At 42.6% G+C, this 14,537-nt stretch overlaps 1 protein-coding gene and 2 pseudogenes across 3 annotated transcripts in view; 2 read left to right on the top strand and 1 right to left on the bottom strand.

Moving 5' to 3' along the window:
* Positions 1-14,537, bottom strand: part of ASIP (agouti signaling protein) — a 79,013-nt gene that overhangs the window by 40,801 nt on the left and 23,675 nt on the right. The gene's annotated exons all lie outside the window — the stretch shown is intronic.
* Positions 7,074-11,074, top strand: LOC135965298 (exportin-T pseudogene; annotated as a pseudogene).
* Positions 11,121-12,322, top strand: LOC123567134 (exportin-T pseudogene; annotated as a pseudogene).

Raw genomic sequence — 14,537 nt, 5'->3', positions numbered from 1 at the left:
ATCCCAGCTACTCAGGAGGCTGAGGCAGGAGAATTGCTTGAACCTGGGAGGTGGAAGTTGCAGTGAGCCAAGACTGCGCCACTACACTCTAGCTTGGACGACAGAGTGAGACTCCGTTTCAAAAAAAGAAAAAAAAAAAGTAGGCGCACATCTAGTTTATTACATAAGTATTTTTAAATCAGTGGTTTTTGTATATGCCACCAAGAACCCATTAAAAATGAACAAAAACAGGCCGGGCGCGGTGGCTCAAGCCTGTAATCCCAGCACTTTGGGAGGCCGAGATGGGCGGATCACGAAGTCAGGAGATCGAGACCATCCTGGGTAACACAGTGAAACCCCGTCTCTACTAAAAAATACAAAAAACTAGCCGGGCGCGGTGGCCGGCGCCTGTAGTCCCAGCTACTCAGGAGGCTGAGGCAGGAGAATGGCGTAAACCCGGGAGGCGGAGCTTGCAGTGAGCTGAGATCCGGATACTGTACTCCAGCCTGGGCGACAGAGCGAGACTCCATCTCAAAAAAAAACAAAAAAAACAAAAAAAAAAAACAAAAACAGATCTCATTCATAGCCGAAACAACAACAATAAAATAATTAGGAATATATTCAAGCAATTATGAGAACTTACGTGAAAAAAGCTACAAACTGTACTAAGAGACATGAGAAAAAACGTGAATCGGTGGAGAGAGAAGCTATTTTCCTTCATGGTAAGAATTATTATTATAAAACAAAACTTCTCCAGATTAACACATAAATTTAACATAATTTCCATCTAAATACCAATGTAATTTTAATTTTTTTTTGTAAATTACATCTGAAGTTGAGCTGAGAAAAACTGAGAATGACAAAATTTTGAAAAAGAAGGATGATAAGGGGAGCACATCCTGTCAGATGTCAAAAAGTATTATAAACGTATAATTTTAATGTGTGGTACTAGAACCAGAATAGTTCAATAGAACAAAATAAAGTCTAAAAGTAGACAATAATGTTGATAAGAATTTTCTGTATAACAAAGGTGCAGGCAGGGCGTGGTGGCTCACACCTGTAATCCCAGCACTTTGAGAGGCCAAGGCAGGCAGATCACGGGATCAGAAGTTTGAGACCAGTCTGACCAACACGGTGAAACCTCGTCTCAATAAAAACACAAAAATTAGCTGGGGGTGGTGGCATGCACGTGTAATCCCAGCTACTCAGGAAGCTGAGGCAGGAGAATCGCTTGAACCCAGGAGGCAGAGGTTGCAGTGAGCTGACATTATGACATTGCACTCCAGCCTGGAAGACAGAGCAAGACTCTGTCTCAAAACAAACAAACAAACAAAACCCCCAAAAAACAAAGGTGCTATATTTCAGGAAGCCTAGAGGTAGGACTGCCAGGAGTATAAAGATGAAAAGCATGCAGGATCCAATCTAGAAAGAAGATTGAGACAAGAGCACAACTTTTAATGTAAAATAAAAAGAATTAAGTGGCATATGGGACAAAAAATTAGGCAACTAAAACAATTCGAAGAAAAGAGAAAAGGTCTTGGTTATGTTTGCCAAGCTTTGAATATTAGACCTGCTTTGTGTCCCAGAGACTGTCCGTGCACCCTGGTTGTGCCATTTTAACCAGGATTAGGCCAGTGTGGGAGCCACAGAGGCCACTCCACCACACTTCTAAGTCATTTCATTAGAGTCGCCTCAGAAGTCCTGGTGAGACAATCCCAGGAGCCCTCTTTGGCTGCTTACTTGATTTTCTTAAGCAAGGATTCTGCTAGACCCCTGAATCTGAGTACTCCTCCCTTTTTAGCTCCAGTCCCCACAGAGCCATTTAAGAAAATGTACGCAAGTTTCTGATTCATTACTATGTTATGATGGCTATTCTTATAAACGCTTTTGACGTCTATAAGCCTCAGAGCCACTCAGAAGTCCTGTTTGGGCCACTCTCCTGGCACATGAGAGTCCCTCTTTATGGCCAGTGGTGCAGAATGGCTTTCATCGGAGAGAACAGACTGGCAGTCTTAAGGCTTGGTGTGGTAAAGTCACATGGATCCTGAGAAGGCATATGCACAGACACCAGCTCAGTCATCCCAAGGAGACAGCTCATCTTTCCGTAAGTATTTCTCAGTGGGTCTCCTGAGTAACTTTTGCATTACCATCACCTTAGAGCTTGTTAAATATTCCTGGCTCCCACTTCAGATCTGCAAAAAAGGATCTCAGAATCTAGGGCCTGAAAAAATATATATATATATATTTTTTACAAGTTTCTCTGCATGTTAGGCTTCTAAAATGACACCTGTTCTACATCTAGTTTCAGAGTTGCTCAATGCTGCCCTCTAAGCAATGATTCTGAGGCCGGGGTCCTTACTGGTTTTTCTAAAGACACTCCACAGTTCCGGATCCCTAAACCACAATGGAAAACACCTAAGCCCTGGGCTACTTATTAGCTGTAGATCGTAGCAGCTATAGCCTAATCCTCCTCCATCAGTAGCCTTTTTTTTTTTTTTTTTTTTTTTATCCTTCCTCCCTGTAGCCTTCCATTGCCAACTCAAATTCTTTTAGGTTTTATGAGCTGTAACTGTGTATTTTCCATGGCAAAAACTGGTATCCTAGAGCTAAAGATTCTTTATATCCACATGCCTGGTCAATCTTTTCTTTTTACTTATTTATTTATTTTTGAGATAGGGTCTCACTTGTTGCCCAGGCTGGAATGCAGTGGCACAATCATGGCTCACTGCAGCCTCTATCTCCCAGGCTCAAGCAATCCTCCCACTTCAGCCTCCCAAGTAGCTGGGACTACAGGCACATGCCACTACGCCTGGCTAATTTTTGTATTTTTTGTAGGGACAAGGTTTTGCCGTGTTGCCCAGACTGGTCTTGAACTCCTGAGCTCAAGCAATCCATCCACCTTGGCCTCCCAAAGTGCTGGGACTACAGGTATGAGCCACTGTGCCTGGCCTAATCTTTTCATTACAATATCCTTTGCTCTTTTCTTTCTATTCCTTCTGGCATGCCCTAGAGATCTTTACTGCCAGAATTAGGCTCACACACACCTTCTTAGTCTATATGGTTCCAGTTTTCTCTTTCTAAAATCTTTTCCACCTACTTTCTGCTCAAAAACCTAAAAGGACTCCTGGTATCATCCATATCAAGTCTAAATGTGTCTGTTTTCCAGGCCCTTTATAACCTATCCCATTTTGCTTATTAGACTTTACTTCTAACTATTCTACATATGTTTTCCATTTATTGCCCACATATGTGTCCTGCTGATTTCAACCCATGGGTCAGATTCATCTCAGTGTCCCCGGAACATGATAAAAAGAGGCAGGGTAGGGCCCAATAAATGCAAGCTGACTGAGTCAACATTTGTCATTTGTTTCCCTTTCTTTTCTTTTCTTTTCTTTTCTTTTTTTTTTTGAGACAGTCTTGCTCTGTTGCCCAGGCTGGAGTGCGGTGGCGCCATCTTGGCTTACTGCAAGCTCCGCCTCCCAGGTTCATGCCATTCTCCTGCCTCAGCCTCCCAAGTAGCTGGGACTACAGGTGCCCGTCACCACACTCGGCCAATTTTTTTGTATTTTTAGTAGAGATGGGGTTTCACCGTGTTAGCCAGGATGGTCTCGATCTCCTGACCTCATTGATCCACCTGCCTCAGCCTCCCAAAGAGCTGGGATTACAGGCGTGAGCCATCGCGCCGGGCCCTGCCATTTATTTCCCTTTCAACATCCTCTTTTTATATTCCACATATTCTTCAAGTCCCACATTCTGCTTGAAGACCTCCTCAGTTTCTCCAGCTCTTATGACCTCCTCCTTCACTGAAGAAAAAAAAAAAAAAAAAAAGGAAGGAAAGAAGAAAGAAAGGAAGAAAAAAATTCCCACAATGGGCTTTTGGAGCGACAAAAGCATAGGGAAGAGAAAGGAAGATTTTTTTTTTTTTTTTTTTTTTTTTTGGCGGAGTCTCGCTCTGTGGCCCAGGCTGGAGTGCAGTGGCCGGATCTCAGCTCACTGCAAGCTCCGCCTCCCGGGTTCACGCCATTCTCCTGCCTCAGCCTCCCGAGTAGCTGGGACTACAGGCGCCCGCTACCTCGCCCGGCTAGATTTTTGTATTTTTTTAGTAGAGACGGGGTTTCACTGTGTTAGCCAGGATGGTCTTGATCTCCTGACCTCGTGATCCGCCCGTCTCGGCCTCCCAAAGTGCTGGGATTACAGGCTTGAGCCACCGCACCCGGCCGAGAAAGGAAGATTAATAGTCTGATAGCAAACACTCTTTAGTTATTCAGGAAATACGTCAATCATGAGTCACTAACTTTCTATGGTACCATATAATCTGTATTATTCTGTTTAGAACACATATACTGTCAGTGTTCCGTGCTAAGCATGTGCAATGAATTCATTCTGCCTCCCTATGTCAGTTCAGAAGTAATTGCTTCCTTCTTCCCTGATTCCTCGTGTTGAGTTAAATGCTCACTTTCCATGGTCTCATGACACCTTGTTCTTACTTTTTTTGTTTTCTGAGAGAGGATCTCGCCCTGTCATCCAGGCTGGAGTGCAGTGGCATGATCTCGGCACACTGCAACCTCTGCCTCCTGGGTTCAAGCGATCCTCCTGCCTCAGCCTCCCGAGTAGCTGGGACTAAAGGGGCATGCCACCATACCTGGCTAATTTTTGTATTTTTTGTAGAGACAGGGTTTCATCATGTTGCCCAGGCTGGTCTTGAACTCCTGGGTTCAAGTGATCTGCCTGCCTCGGCCTCCCAAAGTGTTGGGATTACAGGCGTGTGCCACTACACTCGGCCCCTGTGCTTACTATTAACTTAATCTCTTGTATTAAAAATGCCCATTTATTAGTCTGATTCCCCCTTAGACTTTGAGTTTCACGAGAGAAGGTCCAGGCTTACTAGTTTTTTTTTTTAATCTGTTCCTTTTACAGGTGTATCAATTCTATACGTGTACATGGCACATAAACCATCTCTGAAGTAACTAGACTGTAAACTTTGGAAGATAATGATCATGTTTTGTAATATATATATATATTTTTTGAGACAGAGTCTCACTCTGTCGCCCAGGCTGGAGTGCAGTACCATGATCTCGGCTCACTGCAAGCTCCACCTCCCAGGTTCACCCCATTCTCCTGCCTCAGCCTCCCAAGTAGCTGAGACTACAGGCGCCCGCCACCACACCCAGCTAATTTTTTTGTATTTTTAGTAGAGACGGGGTTTCACCATGTTAGCCAGGATGGTCTCGATCTGCTGACCTCGTGATCTGCCTGTCTTGGCCTCCCAAAGTGCTGGGATTGCAGGTGTGAGCCACCACTCCCGGCTCATGTTTTGTGTTTTTTATCTTTATATTCTGGGTTCCCAGCTCAGTGCTCAGGTGTTCAGAAAGTTTGTGAATGTTAACATTTCTGTGCGCTGTTCCTTTCACCACTCACAAGCAACCTTACACTTGCCCATCAAAACCTAGTAACTGAGCACTTTTATTCTAGTAAGTGCTTATATGGTGTTATTCACTGAGATTAATGCTGTTGACCACTGTGAGACAGAAACAGTAAGCAAATTTATTAATTATATTTTGCTTGGAAACTCTATAAAAGAGTGTGTTTAAATAAGAACTTCTGCCTCTCTTTCCTACTTTCAGAGAATAAGTTTTGGAGCCAGGCAGAATTAGATATGAATCTTGGGTTTGCAAATACACTAGCTCCTGGCCTTGGGTATGGCCTTTTGGGATATTAAATTAAAGATGGGGATAACAATACCTGTTCTGTAGGATCATTATGATGATTGAATGTGTAAAGAGAGAAAAGGTAGCCGGGCACGGTGGCTCAAGCCTGTAATCCCAGCACTTTGGGAGGCTGAGACGGGCGGATCACAAGGTCAGGAGATCGAGACCATCCTGGCTAACACGGTGAAACCCCGTCTCTACTAAAAAATACAAAAAAAAAAAACTAGCCGGGCGAGGTGGTGGGCGCCTGTGGTCCCAGCTACTCCGGAGGCTGAGGCAGGAGAATGGCGCAAACCCGGGAGGCGGAGCTTGCAGTGAGCTGAGATCCGGCCACTGCACTCCAGCCTGGGCGACAGAGCCAGACTCAGTCTCAAAAAAAAAAAAAAAAGAGAGAAAAGGTGTTTAAGCACCACACTTGGCACATAACAAGCATCCACAAAAGTTAGTTTTTACTCCTTGATTCTCTCCTTCCTCAAGAGGATCACTTGGATCACCTCTTTCCACACAGTATCTAGTGTATTACATGACATTGTCTAGTTTAGCCTAAGGTTAGGCTTCCTTTTCTTATACTACCTGTTTCCCAGGAGCTTTGAGTCTATATTTATATACATTTGAACATGTAATGTGTACATGTTTGGAAGTCTATACAACTGCCCATAGTGTTCATCTGTATACAAGAGCCATAGGTTTCCAGCTATTCTCACATTTAGTTTGAGAAACTTCAGAGGGTTACGTTAAAATTGCTGAAAAGCGGCCAGGTGTGGTGGCTCACGGCTGTAATCCCAGCACTGTGGGAGGCCGGAGCGGGCGGATCATGAGGTCAGGAGATTGAGACCATCCTGGCGAACACGGTGAAACCCTGTCTCTACCAAAAATACAAAAAAATTAGCCAGGAGTGGTGGCGGGCACCTGTAGTCCCATCTACTCCGGAGGCTTAGGCAGGAGAATGGCATGAACCCAGGGGGTGGAGCTTGCAGTGAGCGGACATCACGCCACTGCACTCCAGCCTGGGTGACAGAGTGAGACTCCGTCTCAAAAAAAAAAAAAAAAAAAAAAAAAAACTGCCGAAAAGAACACACATGCTCCTTTCCCCTTGCTACTGCCATCTCCACCAGCCTGATTCCCCCTGTTAAATGACAGCACTGTGAAAAATTCCTGGGATTAAGCTAGGGTGAACAGATTCCACTGTCAGTATCTAAAAGCAAATAGGAGGAGTGCTCCCCAGAAGTATCCAGCTATAAGACCTGCATGCTGTTATTGCTCAGTAATAAAAAATGATAAATGGGTGATGCCACTTTGCCTCAGTGGGACTGGATAAAAGTAATGAACAACGCTATATTTTTTCCAATCTTTCCTTTTTAGAAGAGAGTGGTGAAGAAATGGTAGATGTACAAGGCACCCCAGATAGCCTTAGTGAACAGCTCCAAATATCATATCCTGTCTGTGGCCTCTCTCATCCCAATCTGAGGGTTTGTGGGAGTTTTTCATCCTCATAATGCTGAATCCAAACCTCCATGCTCGCATTTTCCCAATTGTCTCCAAAATCATCAATAAAGTCTGAACATATTTTCCAAAACAAAGTTAATTTTAATGAACTTAATATTTCTAAAAATGTGTGTCAAAGAATTCCATTTTTGGCAAAGGGTGACTAGTTGGTCTTTTTCAGACATCTTGCTGATAACGATTACAAATGCTGAACAAATTAGCACTTTTTAAAAACACCAATTTGGAGGTATAGAAGAACAATCAAAGCAGTGAGAATTTGCTAGTTCAAGATCTGGAGAAAAAGAGAGGTCAAGAAAGGTGAGACTGGTATTTGGGGACACTTTACCCTGAAGATAATTGCTGATTCCAAAAGCAAAAGTAGCGCTGAGGGGCTGAAAAGAGCTTTCGGCAGGTTCCCAGCCAGGATTGATGAGACAAAAATTGTAGTAAAGTACCTGAAAAGGAGGAAGGGTCCTGGTAAATATCCCCAGGATTTCTTTTTCTTTTTTTGAGATGGAGTCTCACTCTGTCCCCAGGCTGGAGTGCAGCGGCGAGATCTCGGCTCACTGCAACCTGCGCCTCCCAGGTTCAAGCGATTCTCCTGCCTCAGCCTCCTGAGTATCTGGGACTACAGGCACCCACCACCACGCCCAGCTAATATTTGTATTTTTTTTGGAGAGATGGGGTTTCGTCATATTGCCCAGGCTGGTCCTGAACTCCTGGGTTCAAATGATCCACCTGCCTCGGCCTCTCAAAGTGTTTGGATTACCGGCGTGAGCCACCGCGCCCAGCCTCTCCAGGCTTTCAGCTGGGACCATGAAGCCTCCACTCTAGGGATAAGGGCAAACTGGGAATAGATTAGCTCTCAAAAAGCCCAGCTTTGACTTCCTCAGACACTTATTAGATGAAAGTTTCAGCCTCTAGCCTGTTCGCTTGACAGAAACAAAAGGAAACCCTTCTAGAGAGAGGTAACATCATATAGAACCTCAACTCATCTCCAGAGCTCAACAGGCTTTTTTGAAGAAATTGACAACATGGTTCTAAAATTTATATGGAAATGCAAAGGACCTAGAATAATCAAAACAATATTGAAAAAAGAACAAATTTAGAATATTTATACTCACAAGTTCAAGATTTGCCATAAAGCTAGAGTAGACACATACAGATTAATGGAACAGGATCAAGTCCAAATATAGATCTACACATATATATAGTCAACTGATTATCAACCAAGGCATCAAATCAATTCAATGAGGCAAAGGAATGCCTATTTAACAGATGCGTGAAAAAACTAGGTATCTCTATGGAAAGACAACTCTGACTCCTATGGCATTCCATACAAAAAATTAATTCAAGATGGATCGTAAACCTACATTAAAAACTAGAACCATAAAACTTCTAGAAGGATATCTTTGTGACTATGGAGTAGATGGAACTTTCATAGGTAGAATATAAAATGTACTAGCCATAAAAGTAAAAATAAAATATTGGACTTCAAGAAAATTAATTTTTTTGCTTATCATAAGACACCATTTTGAAAGGAATAAGTAAGAAATAGACAGGAGACGGCCCCAGCCCGCGGGCTAACGCGGGCACTCTCCATGAGACTGCTGGCGCCAGCGCCTGCCAGCGCTGCACCGGCCTGGGGAGCTCGCTTCCCGCTGACTCAGCGGCGACCGCGGCGGTGTTAGCCGCTCTTGCGCTCTTTCCTTTCCTGGGCGCCCACCCTGCCCGCTTGCTTGCTTGCCAGCCTGCCTGCCTGCCTGCCCGGCGTCACGCAAGAGAAGGTGCCAGGGGACGCGGAGCGACGAGGGGCGCGCAGTCCCGGCCAGCTCCGTCCCTGCGGCCGTGGCGAGGACTGCGGTGACAAGGACGAGGGCCGCTGTCCCTGCTCTCTGCGTGCAGCTCCGCTGGCTGACCATCTGGAGTGCGTGCTGGGAGGCCAGATGGAGTGATAAGGAAGATGTTTACGAATTCCTAAGGAAGATGTTTACGAATTCCTCGGTGGGATCAGAGGGCACGCCTATTATAACCAGAAGACTCCAAGTATAGCAGCAAGGACGGATGAACAGGCTCTATTAGGGCTAAATCCAAATGCTGATTCAGACTTTAGATAAAGGGCCCTGGCCTATTTTGAGAAGTTAAAGATTTCCCCAGATGCCTGGCAGGTGTGTGCTGAAGCTCTAGCCCAGATGATCATGTAAAGTTTTTCTGCTTTCAAGTACTGGAACATCAAGTTAAATAGAAATATTCAGAACTAACCACTGTTCAACAACAACTAATTAGGGAGACGCTCGTATCACGGCTGCAAGCTCAGAAGCTGAATCCCCAACCAGAGAAGACCTTCATACGAAATAAAGCCGCCCAAGTCTTCGCCTTGCTTTTTGTTAACAGAATATCTCACTAAGTGGCCCAAGTTTTTTTTTTTTTTTTTACATTCTCTCAGTAGTGGATCTAAATCCAAGGGGAGTAGATCTGTACCTGCGAATCCTCATGCCTATTGATTCAGAGTTGTTGGATCGTGATGTGGTGCATGCATACATCAGAGGAGGCTCGTAGGAATACTCTCACAAAAGATACCATGAGGGAACAGTGCATTCCAAATCTGGTGGAATCATGGTACCAAATATTACAAAATTATCAGTGTACTAATTCTGAAGTGACCTATCAGTGCCTTGAAGTAGTGGGGGCTTATGTGTCTTGGATAGACTCATCCCTTATAGCCAATGATAGGTTTATAAATATGCGGCTAGGTCAGATGTCAATAGAAGTTCTATGGGAAGAAGCATGTGACTGTTTATTTGAAGTTGTAAATAAAGGAATGGACCCTATTGATAAAATGAAACTAGTAGAATCTTTGTATCAAGTATTACAGTCCGCTGGGTTTTTCAGCATTGACCAGGAAGATGTTGACTTCCTGGCCAGATTTTCTAAGCTGGTAAATGAAATGGGACAGTCATTGATAGTTAGTTGGAGTAAATTAGTTAAGAATGGGGATATTAAGAATACTCAAGAGGCACTACAAGCTATTGAAACAAAAGTGGCACTGATGTTGCAGCTACTAATTCATGAGGATGATGATATTTCTTCTAATATTATTGGATTTTGTTATGATTATCTTCATATTTTGAAACAGCTTACAGTGCTCTCGGATCAGCAAAAAGCTAATGTAGAGGCAATCATGTTGGCCGTTATGAAAAAAGTTGGCTTATGGTGAAGAATATAACTTTGAAAATGAGGGTGAAGATGAAGCCATGTTTGTAGAATATAGAAAACAACTGAAGTTACTGTTGGACAGGCTTGCTCAAGTTTCACCAGTTACTGCTGGCCTCTGTTCACAGAGTTTTTGGTTCTACACTGCAGAATTGGCAGACTACACGGTTTATGGAAGTTGAAGTAGCAATAAGATTGCTGTATATGTTGGCAGAAGCTCTTCCAGTATCTCATGGTGCTCACTTCTCAGGTGATGTTTCAAAAGCTAGTGGTTTGCAGGATATGATGTGAACTCTGGTAACATCAGGAATCAGTTCCTATCAGCATACATCTGTGACTTTGGAGTTCTTCGAAACTGTTAGATATGAAAGTTTTTCATAGCTGAACCTCAGCACATTCCATGTGTACTAATGGCTTTCTTAGATCACAGAGGTCTGCGGCATTCCAGTGCAAAAGTTCGGAGCAGGACGGCTTACCCGTTTTCTAGATTTGTCAGATCTCTCAATAAGCAAATGAATCCTTTCATTGAGGATATTTTGAATAGAATACAAGATTTATTAGAGCTTTCTCCGCCTGAGAATGGCCACCAGTCCTTACTGAGCAGCGATGATCAACTTTTTATTTATGAGACAGCTGGAATGCTGATTTTTTCGTCTCGGCCTCCCAAAGTGCTGGGATTACAGGCTTGAGCCACTGTGCCCGGCCAAGAATGCTGATTGTTAATAGTGATACCCAGCAGAATGGAGACAAGCCTTAATGAGTAATCTGTTGACTCCACTAATGGAAAAGTTTAAAATTCTGTTAGAAAAGTTGATGCTGGCACAAGATGAAGAAAGGCAAGCCTCTCTAGCAGACTGTCTCAACCATGCTGTTGGATTTGCAAGTCGAACCAGTAACGCTTTCAGCAACAAGCAGACTGTGAAACAATGTGGCCATTCCGAAGTTTATCTGAACTGTTTACAGACATTCTTGCCGGCCCTCAGTTGTCCCTTACACAAGGGTATTCTCAGAAGTGGAGTACGTACTTTCCTTCATCGAATGATTATTTGCCCGGAGGAAGAAGTTCTTCCTTTCATCCCATCTGCTTCAGAACATATGCTCAAAGATTGTGAAGCAGAAGACCTCCAGGAGTTCATTCCTCTTATCAACCAGATTATGGACAAATTCAAGATACAGGTATCCCCGTTTTTACGACAGATGTTCATGCCCCTGCTTCATGCAGTTTTTGAAGTGCTGCTCCGGCCAGTGGAAGAAAATGACCAGTCTGCTGCTTTAGAGAAGCAGATGTTGCGAAGGAGTTACTTTGCTTTCCTGCGAACAGTCCCAGGCAGTGGGATGCGCGAAGTTACAGCAAATCAAGGTGCAGAGAATGTAGAAAAGTGCTGATTACTGTTATCCAAGGAGCAGTTGAATATCCAGATCCAACTGCACAGAAAACATGTTTTATTGTCCTCTCAAAGTTGGAAGAACTCTGGGGAGGTAAAGATGGACCAGTGGGATTTGCTGATTTTGTTTATAAGCACATTGTCCCTGCATGTGTCCTAGCACCTTTAAAACAAACCTTTGACCTGGCAGATGCACCAACAGTATTGGCTTTATCTGAGTGTGCAGTGACACTGAAAACAATTCATCTCAAACGAGGCCCAGAATGTGTTCAGTATCTTCAACAAGAATACCTGCCCTCCTTGCAAGCGGTTCCAGAAATAATTCAGGAGTTTTGTCAAGCACTTCGGCAGTCTGATGCTAAAGTTTTTAAAAATTACTTAAGGCCGGGCATGGTGGCTCACGCCTGTAATCCCAGCACTTTGGGAGGCTGAGGCGGGTGGATCACGAGGTCAGGAGATCAAGACCATCCTGGCTAACATGGTGAACCCTGTCTCTATTAAATATACAAAAAATTAGCTGGGCGTGGTAGCAGGCGCTTATAGTCCCCAGCTACTTGGGAGGCTGAGGCAGGAGAATGGCATGAGCCCAGGGGGCAGAGCTTGCAGTGAGCCGAGATTGCGCCACTGTACTCCAGTGTGGGTGACAGAGTGAGACTCTGTCTCAAAAAAAAAAAAAAGAAAAAAAATTACTTAAAGGTGTTCTTCCAGAGAGCAAAGCCCTAAGGACTGGATTTCCCTGTGTCTACTTCCTGATGAGGAATCCCAGTTAATTTATAAAAAAGCGATTTTTGTGTGTCATTCACACTGGTCTTTTTCACATTGTTTTGAGCTTATTGCAGTATATGTTTTGGGATTTTTCTGTCAAATGGGTGTAATTTTCCTAATACAGCTATGAAACAACAAAAGAAGTTGCCTGCATGCCAGTCCAAATTGTTCTGTATAAAGATGCTCTTAAAAGACACACAGTTATCCTAGAACCTTAATTCTTTTTTATTTGAAAATTTAAGTAAAGTCCTTTATAAAGACCACAGCAGTGGAAAAACTGTACTTTTTAAAAAATTGCTGAATATAAAATGTTTGAAAATTTTCTTTATGTATGAAGACACACAAAGTATGCGGGGAATACAACAAACAAAACTAAGTTTTTATAGATAGCCATTTCATTTGTTTAAACTGTTTCAATGCCAATATGTATTCTACAAAAGAGAATGGTTTTAGGCTCCAGTGTTATACTTTTTTATATATATAAATTTTACATAGTGAAATCTAAAAAAAAAAAGAAAGAAATGGGAGAAAGTTCCTCTAATATATGTATCTGGCAAAAGAGCATAGAGCATATAAACAACAAGTCAATAATAAAACATAAATGGGCCAGCTGAAAAATGAGCAAAAGACTTGGACACTTCACAAAACATAAACAAATGGTTAATAAGGATATGAAAAAAAAAATGCCAGTCTTCTTGGTCTTAAGACAAATGCAAATTAAAACCTCAATATGATACCACTAGACTGGCTAAAATATAAAAGGCAAACAATACCAAATATTGGCAAAGATGTAAAGCAACCAGAACTCTCATAGGAACATAAAATGGTACAAATACTTTAGAGAACTGGCAGAGCTTTTTAGTGTGTTTTGTTTGGAGACAGGCTCTTGCTCTGTCACCCAGGCTGGAGTACAGTAGCATGATCATAGCTCACTGTAACCTTAATCTCCTGGGCTCAACTGATCCTCTCACCTCAGCCACCTGAGTAGCTAGGCCTACAGGTGCACATCACCTTATCTGGCTATTTTTTCTTTTTATAGAGATGGGGTCTTGCTATGTTGCCCGGGCTGGTCTTGAATGGCAGTTTCTTATACAGTTAAATATACACCTATCCTACGGTCAGCAATTTCATTCCTACATATCTACCCAAGAGAAACAAAATGTATGTCCACAAAAATACTTGAACAATATATTCACAGAAACACTATTCATAATAGCTCAAAACTGGAAACAATCTAAATGATTATCAATAGGAAAATGGATAAATAAATGGTGGTATACAACGAAATATTATAACTGATAAGAATGAACTACTGATATAAGTAACAACATGGATGAATTTCAAAAGCATTATGTTGAGTAAAATGAGACAGATCACAATAATACATAATGTATGTTTCCATTTATATTAAGTTCTAGAACAAGCAAAACTATCCATTTTAGTCCTTTCAGTATTGCTATAGCAGAATATCCAAGACTGAGTAATTTATAAAGAAAATAAGTTTATTTATTTTTATTTTACTTAAAAATTTTGTTTTCATGTAAGAAAAGATGTTTATTTAGCTCATAGTTCTGCAGGCAGGGAAGTTCAAGGACATGGCCCTGACTTCTGGCAAGGATTTTTGTGCTGTGTCATAACTTGATAGAGAAGGTCAAAGGGGAAGCAGACATGTATGAAGACAGAGAAAATCTTTATTTTTTTGAGATGGAGTTTCGCTCTTGTCGCTCAGGCTGGAGGTTGCTCACTGCAACCTCTGCTCACTGCAACCTCTGCTCACTGCAACCTCCACCTCCCAGGTTCAAGTGATTCTCCTGCCTCAGCCTCATCAGAATTGCTGTTGCTGTCCATATGTCTAACAACATTCTGATCAAAATCACTTGGGTAATTGCTAAGAAGTTTCAGACTTTCTCTATAGCTGTCCTCTTTTTCTGAACCCTCAGCAGAATTGCCCTTAATGTTCTGTTCATGGCAATACAGACTTTTTCAGTATTCACTTCAAAAC

Source organism: Macaca fascicularis, chromosome 10, assembly GCF_037993035.2.
Source record: "Macaca fascicularis isolate 582-1 chromosome 10, T2T-MFA8v1.1".
NCBI classification, from domain to species: Eukaryota; Metazoa; Chordata; class Mammalia; order Primates; family Cercopithecidae; genus Macaca; species Macaca fascicularis.
Note: the sequence above shows the minus strand (reverse complement) of the source record. Positions and strands in the feature narration are given on the sequence as shown.